Raw genomic sequence first — 21016 nt, 5'->3', positions numbered from 1 at the left:
ATTCTTTTATACTTATGCTACTGGAGCGTTATTGATGTTAAAATCAATATTTTTATTGCCTCTAATAGTAATATCGAATTCAAAGTGGACCCTACTTCAAACAGAATATGCCCACTTAATCCAAACTTCGAGAATCCAATTGTATCTTTACTAAAATGATAGCAATGCATTGCCTCGGTTTATAAATTATTTTACAAATTTATTAGGTAAGTATTTTTTGCGTAACCTCAAGGCATTGTGTAATTCCACACCAAGCGCCTCGTCCCATTCAAGAAGTAAGTAACTCTATACAAATTGGCACCTCCATTCAGGCCCGGTGACACTTTTATATGCCCGCGATTACACTCACAAGAGAAATTAGAACCCAATAATATTATTAAGCGTTTTTTCGAGGGGTCCCCTTTCCCAGTGAGTTAATGTTTTGAATAAGTAATCGTCAGATCCTCGGATTACCACCTACGTTTGTGTAAACACAATAAATGTTTCTTGTCGTTGCGTGATCTGATCTGGAGATGGGAGATAGGTATTTGTAAGCTCTGATTGGGTGAGATATTATTTTTTTGCAGTGTCAGTTTTGCTTCGATGGCTGTTAAGATGAGGAAGGATTGTCAGGCTTGTAACAGTTTAAATTCTTAATTGACTTGACTAAGTTGACAACCTCCGTTCCAGTATTGCCTTATAAATCCAGCATCTAAAAAAACCGGCCAAGTGCGAGTCGTACTCGCGTTCCAAGGGTTCCGTACATTACACAATTGTCATTGTCATGTGGAATGTCTTTAAAAAACCCGTAGGGGTCGGATCAAAATCTAAGTAATTAAGTCCGACTCACGCTTAACTGCACATTTCTAATAGGTTTTCCGGTAAGATCTATTTTGTGTATTTTTTTCAAAATTGTTGACCCAGTAGTTTCGGAGATAAGGGGGGAATGGTCATATTTTGCCTATTTTCTTGAATAACTTCTAAACTATTTATCTTAAAATTATAAAAAAAATATATTTGAAATTCCCACAATGAGCTCTTTCATTTGATATGTAACACGATATAGTTTGACAAACTTTATTTTTTAAGTTTGTCATTTACCCCCAAAAGTGGCCCCCGTGTTTAAATCCCCATGTCCATCTTTGGGTCACAAATTTACATATGTGTACCAAATTTCAACTAAATTGGTCCAGTAGTTTCGGAGAAAATAGGCTGTGACAGACGGACAGACAGACAGACAGACAGACAGACAGACAGACAGACAGACGCACGAGTGATCCTATAAGGGTTCCATTTTTTCCTTTTGAAGTACGGAACCCTAAAAACGAAAATAAGAAGATCTTTAAAAATAAAGGCGGTGTCGCCTGCTGAGTGTAGAAGGAGGTGATAGGTATATAGGTACCTATTTATCCTACCTTAGTCCCATGGCCATGCCTTAGATGGTTAGATTATACCAAGAATAGAGTAGGCATACAAAACTAATGATATACCTACGTAGCTAAAATGTTGACTATGTTAGCAAACATACCTAAATATTTTGTTAACAACTGTCGTTATTCGTTAAAATAAATCGTCGTTTTATATTGTAATCACTACAGCAGCAATAGCTTTCAAATATAAAAATTCTACTTTAATGCAAGTAAATTACAATAATGTCCTAAAAAATCACTGCAGTGCACATGAAAAAACCAACAATCCCACAACAGTTGTCATTAAATTAGACACGGCCGGGCGCACTTCGGTACAATACAGATTAACCGTAAGTGGATTACTCTCCATGTGGCCACTCGACACTTGACGACTCGACTGTACTTACTGCACTTACACGAGGACTCCCTACCGATGACAATTCGATTGTCTTCATATCTGGCTTTCGCAACCATGGCGGGTAACTATACTATACAATACACTATACACTATACCCATTACTACCTATCTCATTTAGACTTTAGAAGACAGCTACTAAAGTCTACTACGGTTACTAAGGTTAGCAATAGGTACTATTCATAAATAATATTAGATTAGCACCTTTGCATAAAAAAATATATGCAGGGGGGTTACCTTTTCTCTGCAGCTGACTGTATCTTCTTATATACCTACGCAGAATTTGATAGATACTCAGAATGTTGGTTCCTACACTTGCACTACCTCAATGTTGATATACATACGTAGAATAGAATAGAATAGTTTTTATTTGTAAACACACAGACAATAGACATACATTAAAAGAACATAGTGAAAATAAAGTGTCACGAAATGGCCCCATGCTGCACGTATACATATGATCAAAGATAGATGTAACTCCGTAATAGATGGATACAGTCTAAGGAAAAAACGTGCCTCGAAAATCAAGAAAATTTGATTCTCGTTCAGATGGCGGTACTAGTTTTGGCCTACAGTCGTATAGATGGCGTTGACGGTTTCGTTTGTTATTTAACAATTTTAACGCATATCAGTGAAAGAACATGGGTCAAAATCATTAAAATAATTAATGCAAATAAAAAAAATCATTTATCTATATTTAAATACATACTATCGTATTTTTATAAATCTTCATTTTTAGTTTTAAAGTGTGTCGACAGATGGCAGTGAATTTACTGGGGTTACAAAATCTACTATGACAGTACCGCTCTAGTATAAAGTATAAGTTACTCTATGATATGATGTAAGATATACCTAACTAAAGAACAAAAAGTAGATATATTCCAATTCCAGTATAAAGCGGAGCATAAGGTACTTTTTTACTCCTCAAAATCAATCGCTCTAGACTGGTCTTCATCTTTGTATAATTTTATATTATTGAAAAGACTTTGTTTACTATAAAATACAAGTACTATAAATAAGTAATATAACAACAACATAGGTACCAAACCAAAATAGAATTAATTTAAAACAAAATATTCAATTGAAAATTTTACAAAAGGCCCTTCTCACCCCAATAGGATGTACTCGAGTGGTCAATAGACTGATCACGACTTACACCCAACAATCGAAGTCGGGACAATAGTGGCATTGTCCACCATTTTGTTTTGTCAATAACTCAATACGTAAATAGTGTGTGGGAGTGCTGTGAGTTGATGGCAGGAACATTAAAAGCGCGAGTTGTGTTAAATACAAAGTTTAATAGTTACATATACAATCATTATTAGTTCTAACCATCTATCATGCACGTGTCGTAAAATCACCTTCTTTTTTATATGTCTACCTGACACTTGACAGCTTAATGTTGCCGTGGTTATTATTGTAAAGGTGGCTTCACACATGTATGTGGTCGCCACACCACCCCCCCACGGAGAGAAATAACCCACTAGGCGATTAGAAATAACAAAAATCATCACGTTTGCTAAATGTCACCTTTCGCCCAGATCGCGTGATAGGTGGCATTTGGGTAGTGGCATCCGCGGGAGCTTTGACGGGTTCATCAGCATAAGAAGGTTCAGACCACGTAGATTTCGTCAGCTGGTTGTTGGGCGATTGGTCCCCGGCTGGCCTGACAATAGGCTTAGGAGCGGGTATTTTTTTCTGACCATCTGCCCTGGCTTCCGGTTCAGCCGCACTTGCCTCAATGAAGGCTGGCTTTACTCGGTCGACGCTTACCGCGACCTCCCTACTCTTGATGCGGAGTGTCAAAGTTTTTCCGTCGGATGAACGAGATACAATTTCGTATGGGCCTGTGTAAGGAGGCTGTAATGGGCGGCGAACAGTGTCGTCGCGCAGAAAAACGTGAGTTGCTGATGACAAGGCTTTGGAAATGAAAATAGCTGGTTTCGAATGACGGGAGGCTGGAGTAGGTTGTAAAGTTGCCATTTTACGTCGAAGTTGGGTGACATAGTCGGCTGGGTCTTCCATTTTCGCTGGGGCGGGATTCAACATTTCTCCTGGTAAACGCAAGCTTTCGCCGTAGACCATTTCCGCGGCAGTAGCATTAAGGTCTTCTTTAAATGCTGTCCGCATACCTAATAGAACGAGAGGTAGAGCTTTTACCCAAGAATCGGCGTGGCACATGAGAGCGGCCTTCAGCTGCCGATGGACTCGCTCGATCATACCATTGGCGCAAGGATGGTATGCGGTTGTCCTGATGCGTTTCGAGGAAAAGGTCTGTGTGAGGCGGCGGAACAGGTCTGACTCAAATTGGGTTCCTTGGTCTGTTGTGATTATTGACGGCACGCCGAAACGAGACACCCACCCTCGAATGAAAGTATCAGCTACTTCCTCTGCCGTGATAGTACGCATGGGCCACACTTCCGGCCATCTTGATACTCTGTCTATGGCTGTCAAACAGTAACGAAATTCGTTACACACTGGCATTGGCCCAATAATGTCTATGTGAATGTGCTGAAAACGTCCAGATGGCTGGGGAATGTGGCCGATGGGTGCTGATATGTGACGTGTCACTTTAGCTCGTTGGCACTCGAGGCATGACTGGGCCCATCTTCGTACATCGTTTTTAATTGCTGGCCAAACGTATCGGCTCGTCAGCAATTTAATGGTGGCTCGGACTCCCGGGTGACTGAGGTTATGCAACTGTTCGAATGCTGCTCGGCGAAACGAAGGGGTTAAGTAGGGACGAGGCTTCCCAGTCGATACATCACAATGAATGGAAGTCTCCGTGCCAGGAAGTGTAATCCTAGTTAGGTTAAGGCCGGAATTTCCTTGGCACAAAATCGCGAGATCTTGGTCGGACTCTTGTGATTTAGCGAGTGCCTCGTAATCAACGTCTATTGAAATAGCTTCGATGCGCGACATTGTGTCCGCGACCACGTTGTCTTCTCCTTTGATGTAACGAATGTCCGTAGTAAATTGTCCTATAAAAGACAGTTGGTTCAGCTGTGATGGTGGAAGCTTCTCTCGACGCTGTACGAAAGCGTACAGCAGCGGCTTGTGGTCCGTGTAGATAGTTACGTGCTGAACCTCGAGTATGTAGCGGAAATGCTGTACGCTTTCGTACACCGCTAGCAACTCTCTATAATATGCCGGCCACTGTGTCTGCTGGGAAGTCAGTTTCCTGCTAAAGAAAGCGAGAGGGCACCATTGACCGTTTACGAGCTGCTGAAGACAGGATCCAATGTGGATGCTAGATGCGTCTGTGAAAAGCCCGAGTGAAGCGCCGTCAGAGGGGTGTTGCAATAGGGTAGCCTTAGACAGGCTCGCCTTGCATTCCTCGAATCGCAGCAAAAGTTCGGGTGTCCATAAGAATGGTTTTGCACCTTTACCATTTATGGCAGCTACGGCATCAATGAGAGGAGCCTGTGATCGGGCAGCATGGGGTATGAATCGCCGATAATAATTAATCATGCCAAGAAATCGGCGCACACCCTGGACGGTCTTCGGAGGGGGAAAATCAAGTAGGGCTTGGATTCGTTCTTGCGGAGGCTTAGTACCTTCTGAGCTGATTTGAAAACCTAAAAACTTGACTTCCCTAGCACCAAACACGCATTTTGACGGATTAACTACTACGCCATAATCTTGTAGCCGTTTGAGCAAAATCTTTAGATGTTCTTTGTGAAGAGTCTCGTTTGCTGAAAATACCAAGATGTCGTCAACATAGGGGAATACGAAATCAAGACCCCGCGTGACCTCGTCGATAAATCTTTGGAAAGTTTGACCGGCGTTCCTTAACCCGAAGGTCATAAAAGGGAATTCGAAGAGGCCAAACGGGGTAACGATAGCTGTTTTTGGGATATCTTCTTTGGCTACGGGTATCTGATGGTATGCTTTCACCAAGTCTAAGGTTGAAAAGATCTTGGCTCCGGCGAGATTATGGGTGAAATCGTTAATATGCCGGACAGGATACCGATCTGGAATGGTCCTCGCGTTTAAAGCCCGATAATCGCCGCAAGGGCGCCATGACTCGTCCTTCTTTAAAGCCATATGTAGCGGTGAGGACCAAGCGCTTTCGGAAGGTCGAGCAATCCCGCTGCGCACCAAATCCTCAAATTCTTTCTTGGCGGCTGTTAGTTTTTGGGGCGCTAAACGACGCGGACGGCAAGAAAGGGGCGGTCCGTCTGTTGTCCGGATGTGGTGCACTGTATTGTGTTTTATCACACGTGGGAGACCAGGCGGTTTAACGACATCTGGGAACTCAGTGAGCACTTGTGCAAATACCGAGTTTTGAAAATTTATGGCTTTAACACTCGAGTGATCTGTAATAGCAACTGAGGCTGCAGCATTTAAACCTGTAGTACCATCGACTAATTTCTTTTTGTGACAGTCTGGTAAAAGGTGATAGTGCGCCAGAAAATCAGATCCTATGATTGCGGTGCTGACATCAGCAACCACAAATTGCCAAATAAATTCACGCCGCAGTCCTAAGTCCAAAGTAAGTTTTATTGTACCATAAGTTTTTATGCTGCTGCCATTTGCTGCACTGAGCTCCCAGTTAGTAGGTTTTCTGAACTTAAGCCAGCGTTGAGGGTAACAGCATAAGTCGGATCCAGTGTCTATTAAAAACTTTTGATTAGTGCATTTATCCCTAATAAATAAGCGGCGGCTATAACATTTTAACATGGAGCAATCAGTAGCCGCGCTTACTGATTGCGGTTGGAGTTTTCCTCCCAGTTGCATGGAGGGACGCATTTGCTGGCTCTTGTGCCATATCTCCTATGGTACCAGCATCTTCGAGATGCCGGGGATCCATTTCGGCTTCTGGTTCTTGAAGATGATCGGTTACGGGAGCGACCTCTAGCCTGAGAGCCAGCAAGGCTGGCTACTTGCATGGACAGTTGTTCAATGCACTCTTTGAGCGAGGCCATCTCGCTTGGTGGACAGCTATTGTCAATTTTGTTGACTTTTGAGGGGCCTGGTGACACCTCAATTATATTGTCAGCCAACTCCGCTAGCTTTTCTAGGGAAAGGTCAGTGTGCGCAGCAAGGATAGCCTGAACATTGTTTGGTAAGCGCCTCATCCAAAGCTGCCGCAGGAGGACTTCATCCTTTGTTGTCCCTGCAAGAGAGCGGAGCCGTCTGAGGAAAGTAGAAGGCTTGTTGTCACCGAGTTCTTCCTCACTAACTAGCCTCTCTACTCTTTCCTGCTCTGATACAGCCAGTCGTCGAATCAACTCTTTTTTTAAAGTTTCATATTTGTCTTCTTTAGGTGGATCTAATACCAGGTCTTCAATCTCTCCAATCAGCTTTTGGTCTATAATACTAATCACATGACTGAATTTAGTCATATCACTCTTTATTCCTGCAACATGAAATTGGCACTCCGCTTGGGCAAACCATACTTTAGGTTTGTCTGCCCAGAACGGCGGTAATTTTACAGATACTTTGCACACCTTATCTCCAGTGGTAGGTGTAGGTGTGGGTTCAGGGTGTGCTTGATGTCCCTGCAGCTGAGCTTGTAGTGCTTCATTCCTGCTCTGCAGGTCTGCCAGCTGTTGTCAGAAGGTTGCGTGTTCATATCACGTCGGGGTCACCAATGTGGGAGTGCTGTGAGTTGATGGCAGGAACATTAAAAGCGCGAGTTGTGTTAAATACAAAGTTTAATAGTTACATATACAATCATTATTAGTTCTAACCATCTATCATGCACGTGTCGTAAAATCACCTTCTTTTTTATATGTCTACCTGACACTTGACAGCTTAATGTTGCCGTGGTTATTATTGTAAAGGTGGCTTCACACATGTATGTGGTCGCCACAAGTGCATAAATATTTTAACAGCTTATAGATTAACCCTTGGGAACATGCGGTTTTAGAATAAAAAGTTGTTGAAATTATTTGAGATGAATGTGCCGGATGTCCGAGACGCTCTTCTGCAAAACTTTAATTTAAAATTTGCTATAATATGCGGAGAAGACCGGCGGCATAAGTACTTTATTTAAAATAAAGTTTGACTGGATAAAACTAGGGTAAATATGAGTCTAGGATAAACGACATGACCCTATCCTATACCTATCACTTTTTGCACACTTTTTAGATTAACAATGACCCTCTTTCAAAGCATGAGAAATTAAAAACTTTTTTCACCAACATCCCAAGCCGAAAAGTTCATCTGACATTAGTTAGCTCTACACCTACACTATACCTACCTATTTAGCTAACTTTTTCAGTAGGTAAATACAGGCAGCGTTTATTTGGCATATTATATTATCCAAATATTATGTCGATTGCAGCGCCATGGTTCAAATAAAGCACATTATTAACCACAGCTTCACGCGATTCAGCGAGCAGTTTTATATATTTGGCAAATATTTCACCGCCGGTGCTACCTAGGCCTAGGTAGATAATGTTATTTGGCATTATTGAGCGCGCGAGTTCGCGGTTAGTTTTTCAGCTGTGATTCCGGTGTATGATGGAGGAACGTATTTACATTTAAAAAATCGGTACTAACGGCAAAATTCTTAATGGACCATCGACGGGTTTTTCCGATAAGGTTAACCAGTTGTTAATGCGAGCGAGATAATTAATATTGATGCTAGTAAGTTGGTGTAGTATTTTTAAATCTAAATAGGCCCCTTGCTACGATTTCATACCGTCTTACGCTTTGCACACAGAACCCGTCTGATAGGTTCTATTCCCTTACAACATTGTAGGTATATAGATAAGTGTAATATGTGAACCTGCCACCCGGTGCCACCTATGCAAAGGTCTGAATTAAATAGTTAGATGGCAGCTCACTTTCGTCATGTAGTGCCTAAGGGTGGTATTTCACCTATCCAAATTCTTTGTCCAATGTGTATTGCGTCTCACATTTTGCTTAGTGAGGAGCATGTTGCTTAGTCCGTACACCTATAATAGTCACCTGTGTAAAAGTCCATCTGTATTGACTCATTACTTGGCAAGGAAGTCGACACTATCGCAGCTGCATCAGTTCATGTGTAGCAAATAACAACTAGGTGAGTCCGGCATTCCAAGAACGGTCATGGTGACGCCTCCGAGTGCTCTTAATTCAATTACAACACCATTGTCACGTTTTTGCTGATTTTACACGACAAAAGATTATTTTGTCAACAATAACTGTATTTCAACAAAAGTCGCGAGTATGACCAGTGGCCGGTATTTTTTGTAACACTCATAGATAACTGTTCTTGAAAGGTTGAGTATTTGTGTGTGAAGTGTTTATCATGTTCTGGTCCAAAATCAATCTTAATCTGAGATTAGTGGGGTATTAAGTCTTTGTCAGGTTGTCTAAATTTGTCTCTTTATCAGTAGTTAGTGATGGTGTTGCCACCTAAGGGGCACAATGGCTTTTTGAATGGTCATCGTCGGATCGTAGGTCTCCCACGCATACAATGAGATATATCTGAGGATTTTCCTATGATTTCACATCCGGTTTGGAAATAAACATTTTGAAGTGTAAGTGGATTATTATCAATAGAAATACTTCGGTAATTTATTAGCAGAGTAAGGGTAACTCCCTTCAATAAATTAAATAGGTTATAAGTATGAGTAATTCACTTTCCAGTCAAGTCATCTCCAGTCATACAATTTGTTTACTGTTTACGTGTCACTCGTCATAAGTGTCACAGATTTTAGTCTTCTGTATCTATGGTGCAATCAATATACCAACAAGTTTTTATTATATGTTTTATATGGATTATACACGTTCTCCCTTGCCATGTGCCGGATTTTTAAGTTTGATTGTATCGTCTGCCGTATCACAATTTAGCAACCTATTGTCTGACGGTAATAATTACATAATAAGTATTTTTGTTTAAGTGCTTCGATGATTTCTTATAACGCCCATAAAGTAAAACATTAGTGCTGTAACGTCAACGTGTCACTTGATTGTCACTTTCTTATCCCATTTATTAGAAGGGTACGTTATTCTCGTTTTCTTCTTGGAAATATTCCAAAACTCTACATCAATGTTGTACCGGCATGCTTTCCCGGGTTTCGTGTTGGCGGCTATGCTCAATAAAAAATATGTTTTATATGCTTTTCTTAATTTCGCTATGTGTCGCCCACGTGTGGATGCTCGACGTGATCCTCGACTTCACTAACAAGACACGTTCCTTTTTCCCAACTAGGTCCACTCTTAAATTCATACCTGATCCAAACACGAAATACATCCTCTCCTGGGACCATAAGTATCTTACTTCAGACGTGACCGACAGCTTTCAGAAATTTAATTGTCCAGTGAAGAATAGTTTTTTCACTACAAATAAAGACTTTTTGAACCTCAGTGTGTTTGACGCGATCGTCTTCGGTGAAAACATTCTGACCTCCGATAACAGACCGAGAGAGCGGATCGAGCCCGCATCAGGTCTTCGTGTACATGCGAGTTATACAACGATGATTACTTCAACTGGACGTTCACTTACCGTTTCGATTCCGATGTATTATGGAGGCCTTTCGTAGTGCGGAACCTCACCGGCGATATCGTTGCACCCTCTACGGAGGTGGTAAAGGTGGTTTGGACAATGAACTCCGCTCCGCTCAGATCTGACATAAAATCCACGCTGCGAAGTAAAGTGAGAGCAGTTGTGTGGATTCTGGATGACTGTAGTTTTGCGGGCTTTTACTATCACTTGAGGTTGGAAGGCATTTTAACAGTCTCTATTATCGCGATATTTTGAGTCAAAATTATCAGTTTGTGCTGGCGCTTGAAAACTCGATAGCCAAAGACTCCTACGTGTCAAGGAAGGTCATGGAAAGTTACAGAAACTATGCGGTGCCTGTCGTCTACGGTGAGGCCAATTATGACAGGTACATTCCTAAATGTTTAAAATACTATCTTACTCACAGGAAAGTTATACTCGTATCCTTAGAAGTAGAACGACGTGCCTAAACTTTACCTACTTATATATTATCTTATCAAAGATAATAAAGTGGATAGAGGGTATTGTCATAGTAAATTTTATAGTCACAGTAAATTTACTGCCATCTATCGACACAGGGTTAAAACTAAAAATGGAAATGTATAAAAATATCAAAAATATGTGTGATTTTTTATTTTATTTATTATTCTTATTAAAAAATGTTAAATATCAAACGCCATCTACACGAATATACCTAGGCCAAAAGTGCACCGAGGCACGTTTTTTCCTTACACTTCACTTATCATATACGCAGTTACTTATATCTTTGCTATTATAAAAACGCAGTATATTTAGCTTTATCCATTCCTTATAGGTAATCCTTGTATTCGGTTCATCAAGAGTAACAGTAATTTGTAACAGATTCAAATCAGATTTCACTGTACCTCCCGTACGTATGTAAGGAGGCAGGAGGCACCTACTATAAAACAGGCCAATGTCATTATATTTTCAAAATAATCTCATCATTCACAGGTTCCTTCCTCCGGGCTCCTATCTACATCAATGCGCGCAAAACGCATCCCTACAACCTAGCACAAGTGACTAGGCAACGAAGAACCAGGAGGCATACGAAAATTACTTCAAATGGAGAAACGTGTATTCCATAGAAGAAGTTCCTCCCTGTGTGACTTGTGCGCGGCGTTGAAGGGAGACAGAGGCAAGTATGCTTCAGCTAAGAAAAAGTTCAGGGTATGGTGGAATTCTCCTAACAGTCCTAACCGCATGCATCGATGTCTTCCTATAGATTACTCGGATATAGAAAAAAATGGTAACTTCACTATTCCTAATCTTTAACAGTACTAGGTATTCCAAAACTTTTAGTTTAGTTAAGTTTTTTTTAACAAATTTTGTTTAATTATTTTATTTAGATTAAAGTTTTGTTGCTAAATCCGTATTAATCTCTCTTTTACTAAAACAACAAAAACGGGCTCAAGGAAAACCCATCAGATCCAAGCGATTAGGCGGGCGTTATAGGAGTTCGCGATAGTTTACAACACAGCCCTTCAGAAATGAGAATTCAATACCAATTTAATATCAATTCAATATTATTATCAATGCGTTGCACTCTCACTTTAGTGGCTGCGCTCGAAAAACGAGCAAGCGCGTTTTTAACCTTTTGGACGCCAATGACCGATATATATGCTCCGTAGGTTCAACGCTAAAGACCGATTAATCGGTCATAGACCACAGAACAATATATATATATGCATAAAGTTCAATTTCAGTTTTGACACTTCGGTGACGTGGCGTCTGGATGACAGCTTTTGTGTTTGACAGTGACACGGCGCCGAAAAGGTTAATATCAGTACCCGTAATGAGTCACTGACAGTGTCAAAACTGACATATACTCTAATGTCTACATAATTTACTTTCTATACATCTCGTTCGCACATATGTTAGTACGAGCGAGATGCATAGAAAGTAAGATACGCTCACGCTAGCGTTTACGTCAGTGCCAAACTGATGGTAGCCGTACTGTTGATCAGGGACCGGACAACCCTTTCCGCGATAAAACCCTTTCAATGGGCGACACTTAAACACGGCTAACACATTGAAAGACTTTCCCTTTTGAACTGCAAGCCCATTCATACCCTTACCTTTGACTAACCCTTACCGAAAAGCTAACCAAAAATAAGGCTAGCTCTTAATAAGGGTTACCCTTATCTTTAAGCGCTTTTTATAAAGGTTTCCCTTTGCGTGAAAGATACAGGATTAGTATATATCTACGGTAGTGTATGAAAAGGAAAGAAAATACGTGCCTAGTCAAAGAACGCCGCCGTCGCCGCCGGCGATCACTCGGATTCGAAGTAATGTGTGCTTTATGAACAAGGTAGACGACTTAAATTAGCACGCTTATATGCTAAAAGGGAAACCCTTTATAAGGCTAACCCTTATAAGCAATATGCAAGGTGTTGGTGAGCGGATGATAAGGGTTTTGTAAGGGTATTTGGGCTACCGATTACTCAAATGTGGTAGCTTTATATAAGGGTTTTTAAAAGCAAAACAAAGGGTTTCGTCTGGCAAAGGGTATGGTGAGTTAAGCCTTATGCAATACCCTTATAAAACCCCGATAAGGGATAGCGGGCCGGTCCCTGCTGTTGATACCTACGTGTAATTCACGTTCAAGAATAAGGCCCCGGTTATTAATTTTATATAGCACAAAAGAGCCATGTTACTACAAATACCAATACAAAAGACGAAGTAATTAATGTCGGAGTCGTATTGGTTGAATCAGTCGTTAGTCGGGTCGGGGAGGCAAATCGCTACACAATACGGTAGTTAGGGAGGGGAGGATCGGAACGTTTAACGAGGAAATTATTTAGTAAATGTTGCCAAATAATAACATTAGTGTGAGTGAGGGTGAGGGCCGTCTGGCGCGGCCCGCGGCGCTAGGATTTGCTTGCCGGGACAATATCCCGAAATCCAGTGGAGATTCCATCACTCTCCTTAACATTTTGGCGGATTACTCAACGAATTTAAGTTTTTTACTTGTACAGTCAGTAAACTATTCGCTTATTAGCACTTTGCTTTGCATACAAACTTCTATAATGCAGGGGGAGTACCTTTTCTCTGCAACTGACTGTACTTCCACCAGTTTTAGGTAGTCTTAGCATAGCGACATTATGTTTTTTTTTATACTACGTCGGTGGCAAATGAGCATACGGTCCGCCTGATGGTAAGCAGTCACGCCAGTCACCATAGCCTATGGACGCCTGCAACTCCAGAGGTGTTACATGCGAGCGGGGGTTTGAACCCGCGACCTCCGGATTGAAAGTCGCACGCTCTTACCGCTAAGCCACCAGCGCCTTGTAGGTACCTATAAGTATTAAAACTTATGGCACTTGTTTAAATCACAAAAATAAGTGCGGTAAGAATAATTCTTATTGACGATGCCTGTGGCCTGTGGCTGATTATTAATGATGTAATGGGGAATATAAAAGCATGTAGAATTGTAGAATATTGTTTGCCACGGATTCTCTTCTTGCAATTCGAACGAGACCTGCGTTTTTTATGACAAAATCTAGTCAAATGATTTTTCAAGTTAACTTTTCGCGGCCATACGTTTAAGAAACAAAGAAATATTATTTATTGCACCAACCAAAAAAATATTACAGTAAAATGTATACACGTAAGCTATATAGGTACTTAACCTATTAATGAGCTTTTACAACTATAACAAACAAACACTCAATTAACGAACATATTTATGATTTGACGGAGTTTAGACGCGGGCACAAATCTAGGATTGACTAATCCCATTAGACCCATTATCCTGTATAAATAGTTACAAAATGTATGACAGTGAAGTAGTGAACTTTTAACAGTTTTAACCATTTACATTTCTAAAAAAATAAAGATTTACTTATCATAGCTATAGAAACAATCGCGGCACTCCTGTCCCTTCCACAAAGCGGAGGGGCGGCCTCCTCCAATGAGCGCGGTCGCAACTGCGGCTCCGCTCTGAGCAACGTCCTATCTCCTCACGTGGCTTGTCCACATAAGGCTTTTAGCTGCATGGCGGCAGTATTGCAAACAGCGAGTCAGAATTGCCACATAATTGAGAGGCTACATGACTGCTATTCTTGCAAGCGAGCCGTCGACTCGGTCAAACCAGTACCGAGTGACAGGGACTATTTTTAAAATAAATAAATAAATAATAATTAATATTATAGGACATTCTTACACAGATTGACTAAGTCCCACGGTAAGCCCAAGGAGGCTTGTGTTATGGGTACTCAGACAACGATATATATAATATATAAGTACGATATATATAATAAATAAGTTTTTTTTCTAATTTTATTGATGATTGTTGTTTGTGTAAATAGTTGTAATTATGGATCATGTATCTGAAATAAATGAATTTATTATTATTATTATTATTATAAATACTTAAATACATAGAAAACATCCATGACTCAGAAACAAATATCTGTGCTCATCACACAAATAAATGCCCTTAACCGGGATTCGAACCCAGGACCATCGGCTTCACAGGCAGGGTCACTACCCACTAGGCCAGACTTGTCGTCAAATTTTTTATTTGAATACCTACCTCTAAACCTCTCAGTTTTACAAGGTTTCCTAAATTTTACAATTCGAGGGCATAGAAAGCCGAGCCGTTTTCGGTTTTTTTTTAACCCAAAAGTATTATGTCGACATCCGTAACTCTTCGTAATCTGAGCTGAGATCATTCATAAATTAATCAAACTGTTACGTCCTCCGGGCAATTGGAATATGCCACCTCTCCGTCCACTGATCCATTGTCGCCACCATCACAATTATGAGCTAAACGCTCACAATTAATCCCGGTTTTATGGCAGTTTACGCGTGGATACGCAATCACAATTGGCGAATCTTTAGCCTGATGTCGGCTTTTATTCTATTCGAGCGCATAATTACTGGAAGATTGAGTGGTTGTTAGATCGTACTTAAAAATAAAATTTGGCATTAAAAATTAAATAGGTACCTACCTAAGTAAACTCAACATGAGGAAGTAAGTCAAGTGAGTGTAGATGTAATTATTATATTGGGCTAGTTTCCGTCCATGCTCTAGCTTTCGTCCACTTCACTTGAAAAATATATTTCATTTTTAATTTGCTACTTGCAAAATATAATTTTTTATGTAGATAAATATATTGAGCGAAGGGAGTGTTTTTAATCGACACGAGTTGCGAATTGCCTATTCGCACATGTATCGTACAAAATTTTACAATATATATGGCCCTTTAAGTTTTCGACATAGTTACGTAATGTGCTAATTATCGCACTAGTGCGGTAAAGTAGCACCATATGTACTGTAAAACATATTTTACAGTATATATGATGCTACTTTCTCGCACTAGTGCGTAAATGAGCACTTTTCGTGCATATGTCGAAAATTTAAATGGCCATATGTACATTATGTACTGTAAAACGTTGTACGATACACGTGCGAATAGGTAATTCGCAACTCGTATCGATTTAAAACACTCCCTGCGGTCGTGTTTTAATTTATCGCCACTCGTTTCGAATTTCCTCTTTTCCGCACTTGTATCGTAAATAACTATTATTTAAAAACTAAATAATTAACCTTTAATAATAAATATGTACCTATACTAGGTATAAAAGTGCACCTGAATCCGCAAATTAAATGTCGCCGGTACCACCAGTAGGATAAAATTTTACATTGCTTTTGGCTTTTTATCGAAATAAGGGTAAAAAAAATGGTTTTGGTTGTTTATTTTATTAGATGGATTATTTTACAAGAAAAAATTAAAAAAATAACACAATTTATTCTAAACACAGCTAAAATATTAGCGTAACAAGTTGATGAGACGACTCGTAAGCGAGCCTGCGCCGCGCGTCCCCCGGGGCCCGCTCCAAAAGGAATGGATAATTCAATCACCTCCGGAACGTACCCGCTAATCCCGAAATTAGCAATACGATATGAATAAATAGATTTCGGTCGAACAAAGCTCCCCCTGGGAATAGAGGGAGTGTTTAGCGAGTCATTAGTTTTGCTAATGACGGGTTGTGTTGCGTGCGTTTATTTTATTCCAATGACATTATGGCAATGTGTCATGGCGGGACATTTTGCTCCGTGTTTTGTGAAGGCGTTTATATTTAGGTTAAACTTTTTTACCTGACGGACGAAAAAGAGCATCTAATGCCTTTCGAATGTCTATTTATAAATTATATGATACATAAATAAATGCTGAGAAATAGACATACATACAGAATGCATATTATGCATTGCATTTTGTATGTTTCATCTTCAACGGACCGACGGATTTTATAACATCGTAAGATTCGTCTTATATTAGTAGTGGGAGGTGTAAGAAACATGTAATAAATTAATCGTTTGTTTTATTTTAATTAATATAACATTACACATCGTCTATAACATAGTCACCTTTTTGTGTCCTTTTTAGTCGTCCACATTCTTTACATAAAAATAGGTACTACCTACATAAATACAATGCTAATAATCATTTCGGTATGGGTTGGTTAAGAAAGCTTGAAATGCAAATTCATGTCCAATTTCAAGGCTCTGATAACACGAAAAATCAATGTCTAAAAACGACAAAGAAACACAGCTATGTATCTGTTTATGGCTGAGGAGGCGCTCGGTTGTCCCCATTTACATAAACAGAGCTTCACAATATTTACAGGAAAGCATCTGTCTCACCCTCGCTCGTCTTTCTCTGTCATTGCCTGGAGCAGACTCTCGGCGGATACCAATATGGCATTGCTACGATTTGACACGGTGATGGTGCAATCGTTTTTAGTAAACCCCCTCCCCAAAGCATACTTACGCTCATACCTCTAATATCTAAGTAAACTAATATAAATCGCATCTTCAAAACCAAGTTTGATTTCGCAACTTTCGCAAGCCACATTAGAGCGTTCCATGTTCCCGTTTAAAAACAGTTGGAGGAGTCGCCGTCTTCGGACACAGCGAGGATAGATAGATAGATAATTTATTTGTCAATATGGGTTACAAAGAGGTCTTAAAACTATTTACAATATGTAAGTACATAATAGGATTTCCACGTTGTGCCTACAAACTGGCATACAAATTTAATTAAATTAGCCTAAGTCCATGCATAGGTATTATATTAACTTATCTATTAAGGAACTCGCCCACACTGTAGAAACATTTCCCACACAGGCAAGGAGGACTATATATAAACTTTGGATCAATTTCTAGGTCTGCTGAGAGGTCAGATGGCAGTCGCTTTGTCAAATTTTGAGATAAGGTTGAAAAAAAGCGGACAACAGGAGCTTTCTTTAGGATGCAACCAGGAAAACGCTAAAACGAGGAGGACTTAAATCATAGATATGTACCATTATCCGCACTATTGGCTGATAATTGGTAAAGCTTTTTGGAAAGTCAAGGTACAACACAACGCCCCTCTGGTGTTGCGGGTGTCCATGGGCGGCGGTAATAGCTATCTAACCATCAGGTGATCCGTCTGCTCGTCTGCCTTCTCTATCATGAAAAAAGAAACAACGATCATCAATTAAAAGCTAAAGGTTAACTGGAAGTGATCCCTGATTTGTGTTTTTCTATTGTTTTATGTTTCTTTTTGTACAATAAAGAGTTTTACTACTACTACTAAAAGCACTGTAAGTATTGCAAAACCAGTGTCAGCGGGGAAATTCGAAAATTAATTATATACAGGTCGCTCTACTATCGGCTCTTAGGATGACAAATAGACGATCGAACGAACGAAGTGTTTCGCGGGTATAGTCCAGGTTTGACTTTTCATCTGCTAAAATGGGTGTCGAGAAGGTGGTGACGAATCGGGCTGCGTCCTCTCAGGGCTCAGCCCGAAGAGGCAGCAGGGCCGGGGCCGGAAGCAATTAGCCGGCGCGCACGCGCGCGCTTCCTCCGCCTAATTGGCGTATCGCTCGATGTCCTATTATAATCCATGTTGATATTATCTGTGGATTAGTGCCGTGGTTGCGGTCACTGTCTTGAATGTGTTATTATCTGTGAAGGCGGTGCGGTTGCTACTGATGCTTGCCTGAAGCCACTTAGAGAAGCCACTATACCTACATGAGGCATGATATGAACAATCAGCTGTGATTCGGTTCGTCGGTGTTCGATCAAGTTAAAACAACATTAAATTAATATTGTATTTATTTGATTATTCTTTCACTACACCTTCATATTATAAAACAAACGCCCCCCCCCCCCCACCACGTCTGTCTGTCTGTCAGTATGTTCACGATAAAACTACTGAACCGATTTTCATGCGGTTTTCATCACTACACTTTATGAACACAAACTGTGTTTTTTACATGTCAAATATTGTTAAAGATGTGATGTAACATTAAAACATATTCTGTGAAACGGACAACGACTCTTGGTCGCGCCTCGCCGGCCCGATAGCGAGTGTGGATGTAATCGGCCCAATATCAATAGACACTGAAAGTATTTTAATATTATTTTTTAAGGTCTAATTTTAAAAGCTTCCCTAAATTAAATTTTCAGGAGACAAATATAAAAATTAATTAAAAAGTGGAAAAATTACTGCCTTGGGTGAGAGTTGAACTCACAGCCTCTGGATCTCTGCCAATTGAGCCATTTGAGCCACCAAGACCAAGCTTAATAACATCTTTCGCAGTCGTTTCTGCTTGTTAAAAATTAATTTAAATATAAAAATATTTCCTAATGTTCTTTAATTGTCGTCTCGCGAGTGAAACCTCTAGGTCCTAGTGAGTATTATATTTACCTATTTGCTATTTTTAAACGGTAGCAAATTAGCCAAGTAGTGAAGCCCTCAGTGGAGCATCAATTAGTCTGTTACTAAAAGTAGGTACATCTCCACAAATAAATAATGAATCACTTGTTTAAAACATGACCACCACGCGGGCATCTGAAAGCAATCTGGTTCAAACACCCCCGCGAAGACAGAAGACTGCATGTCGAATAGAGTCGCGTGTCGAACGCGTGGCAGTGGCGATTAGCGACTATCGCTGAATGGACATTGTTAGGCTTTCATTTACTTGACTGGTATGTCGAGAATGAAATAATTGCATTGACATTGAGAGGGCTTGTAACTTGTAATGGTCGCATTTGTCCCTACTGGCAATTTAATTTCTAACCAAAACAATTTGACAGATTTTAACGTACCTATATAACTTAATGTGGTATTTGGTATTGCTATGTGTAGGTACTAGCTATCAGGAGCAGCTATAAGACTATAAATTCAGACATAAATAAAAACAGTTTAATTGATACAATAACAAACCTTATAAATCAAACTTTGAAAATAACAATAAAACCGTTCAAGTGCGAGTCCGTTTAACTCGCGCACCGAGGGTTCCGTACAAACTTAGAATTATCTTATCTAACAATAAACACGAAAGCCTTTTGACCAGAGGTATAGCATAATTATGAACAGCGGTAAATTTTGCCTAACTAATTTGCGCGACCTGTGTGCATGTTGGTTTTTTTTTGGGATAATTGGATGGTTTTTTTTTTCACATTTTTCTTCAAAAAATTTTTTTCCCACTGAAAAAAAATTTGAGTTCTTTCAAATGATACCCCACTTAATAGTAACTAGACTTTTGAATTTTGCCCGATCTTTATATTGGGCATTTTCTATACTTAATTTAATAATAATAAAAATAAAAAATAACACTTTCAATGTGTCTGAGTTTATTAGTGTTGTTCATAACAACTATTCCAAATTTCAAATCGATAGCTCAAGTAATTCTCGAGATATTTAGTAATGTGACAGACAGACGTTCCTTTTTGTACCTTTTTGGTACAGAACTTTAAAAACCAGGGTACCTAGCCAAGGTGACAATCGCTTGCGCTACGATAACGAAACGCTTTGTGTCGAATCTCTATCACTCTTCCACATTAGCGAAACAGTGACAGTTGCGATTCGTTCGCTACGAAGCGTAAACGATTGGCATGTTGGCTACACACCTTGAACTAGTTATAACAAAAAAATCGCCCCGTGGCAATGTGTCGTAGTTGCTGGCAGCATTACCCTGCAGTTAAGTATAATCAAGTATGTATATGTATAGGTATACATTTTTTTTGTTATACCACGTAGGTGGCAATCAAGTATACGGCCTGCCTTATGGTAAGCAGTTACCGTAGCCTATGGACGCCTGCAACACCAGAGATATTACATGCGAGATATTACATGTACACGCCTTTTTTGGAGAACCCCATACCCCCTCGCCTCGCGTTTTGTAGCCCCTCGGGAAAACCTCGGCAGGGAGCTCATTCCACAGCCCGACCATTTAGGTTCTAGGGTGTGAGGATTAACATCCTGCCGACGGCGAGCGGTGCGGTGGTAGAAAGCTGCCGTTGGCTTCATGTTAACCAATTCTTCAGAGCACAGCCCATTGTACAAGCGGTAGAACACACACAAGGAGGCGAAGTCTCTGTCTCTCCTTAGACTGTTGTAATGTTGTATTTAACAACGATCATATCACTGTAACTGTAACTATGATAAGAAAGAAGAAGATATTAAAATTGTTAGACAACATTTTATACCCCGCAACTGCGTTATGGAAACTGCCTTATTTGTGGGAATTCAAGTGACAAACTAACACATACACTACTTACACTTCAAAAATCCCATATCCAGGCTTTTTGAAATTATTTCGTGGTCTATCCGCAACACTCTTCTATGGGAATCTTTGCAATTTTAAGCTTTACGAATTGTCAGTTAACAATATTGACTATGGTAGGTGCATCATAACAATGTTTCGTGAAGACAGTATCGAATCATTGAATAGAGTCGCGTGGCGTGGCGCGTG

At 40.1% G+C, this 21016-nt stretch overlaps 1 pseudogene; it reads left to right on the top strand.

The window, feature by feature from the left end:
- The first annotated feature begins 9140 nt into the window (after window positions 1–9140).
- On the top strand, window positions 9141–18127 carry LOC134749081 (alpha-(1,3)-fucosyltransferase C-like; annotated as a pseudogene).
- Window positions 18128–21016: the final 2889 nt, after the last annotated feature.

The sequence above is a fragment of the Cydia strobilella genome, chromosome 17 (assembly GCF_947568885.1).
Source record: "Cydia strobilella chromosome 17, ilCydStro3.1, whole genome shotgun sequence".
Taxonomy (NCBI): Eukaryota; Metazoa; Arthropoda; class Insecta; order Lepidoptera; family Tortricidae; genus Cydia; species Cydia strobilella.
This window is presented reverse-complemented; position numbering and strand designations above follow the sequence as displayed.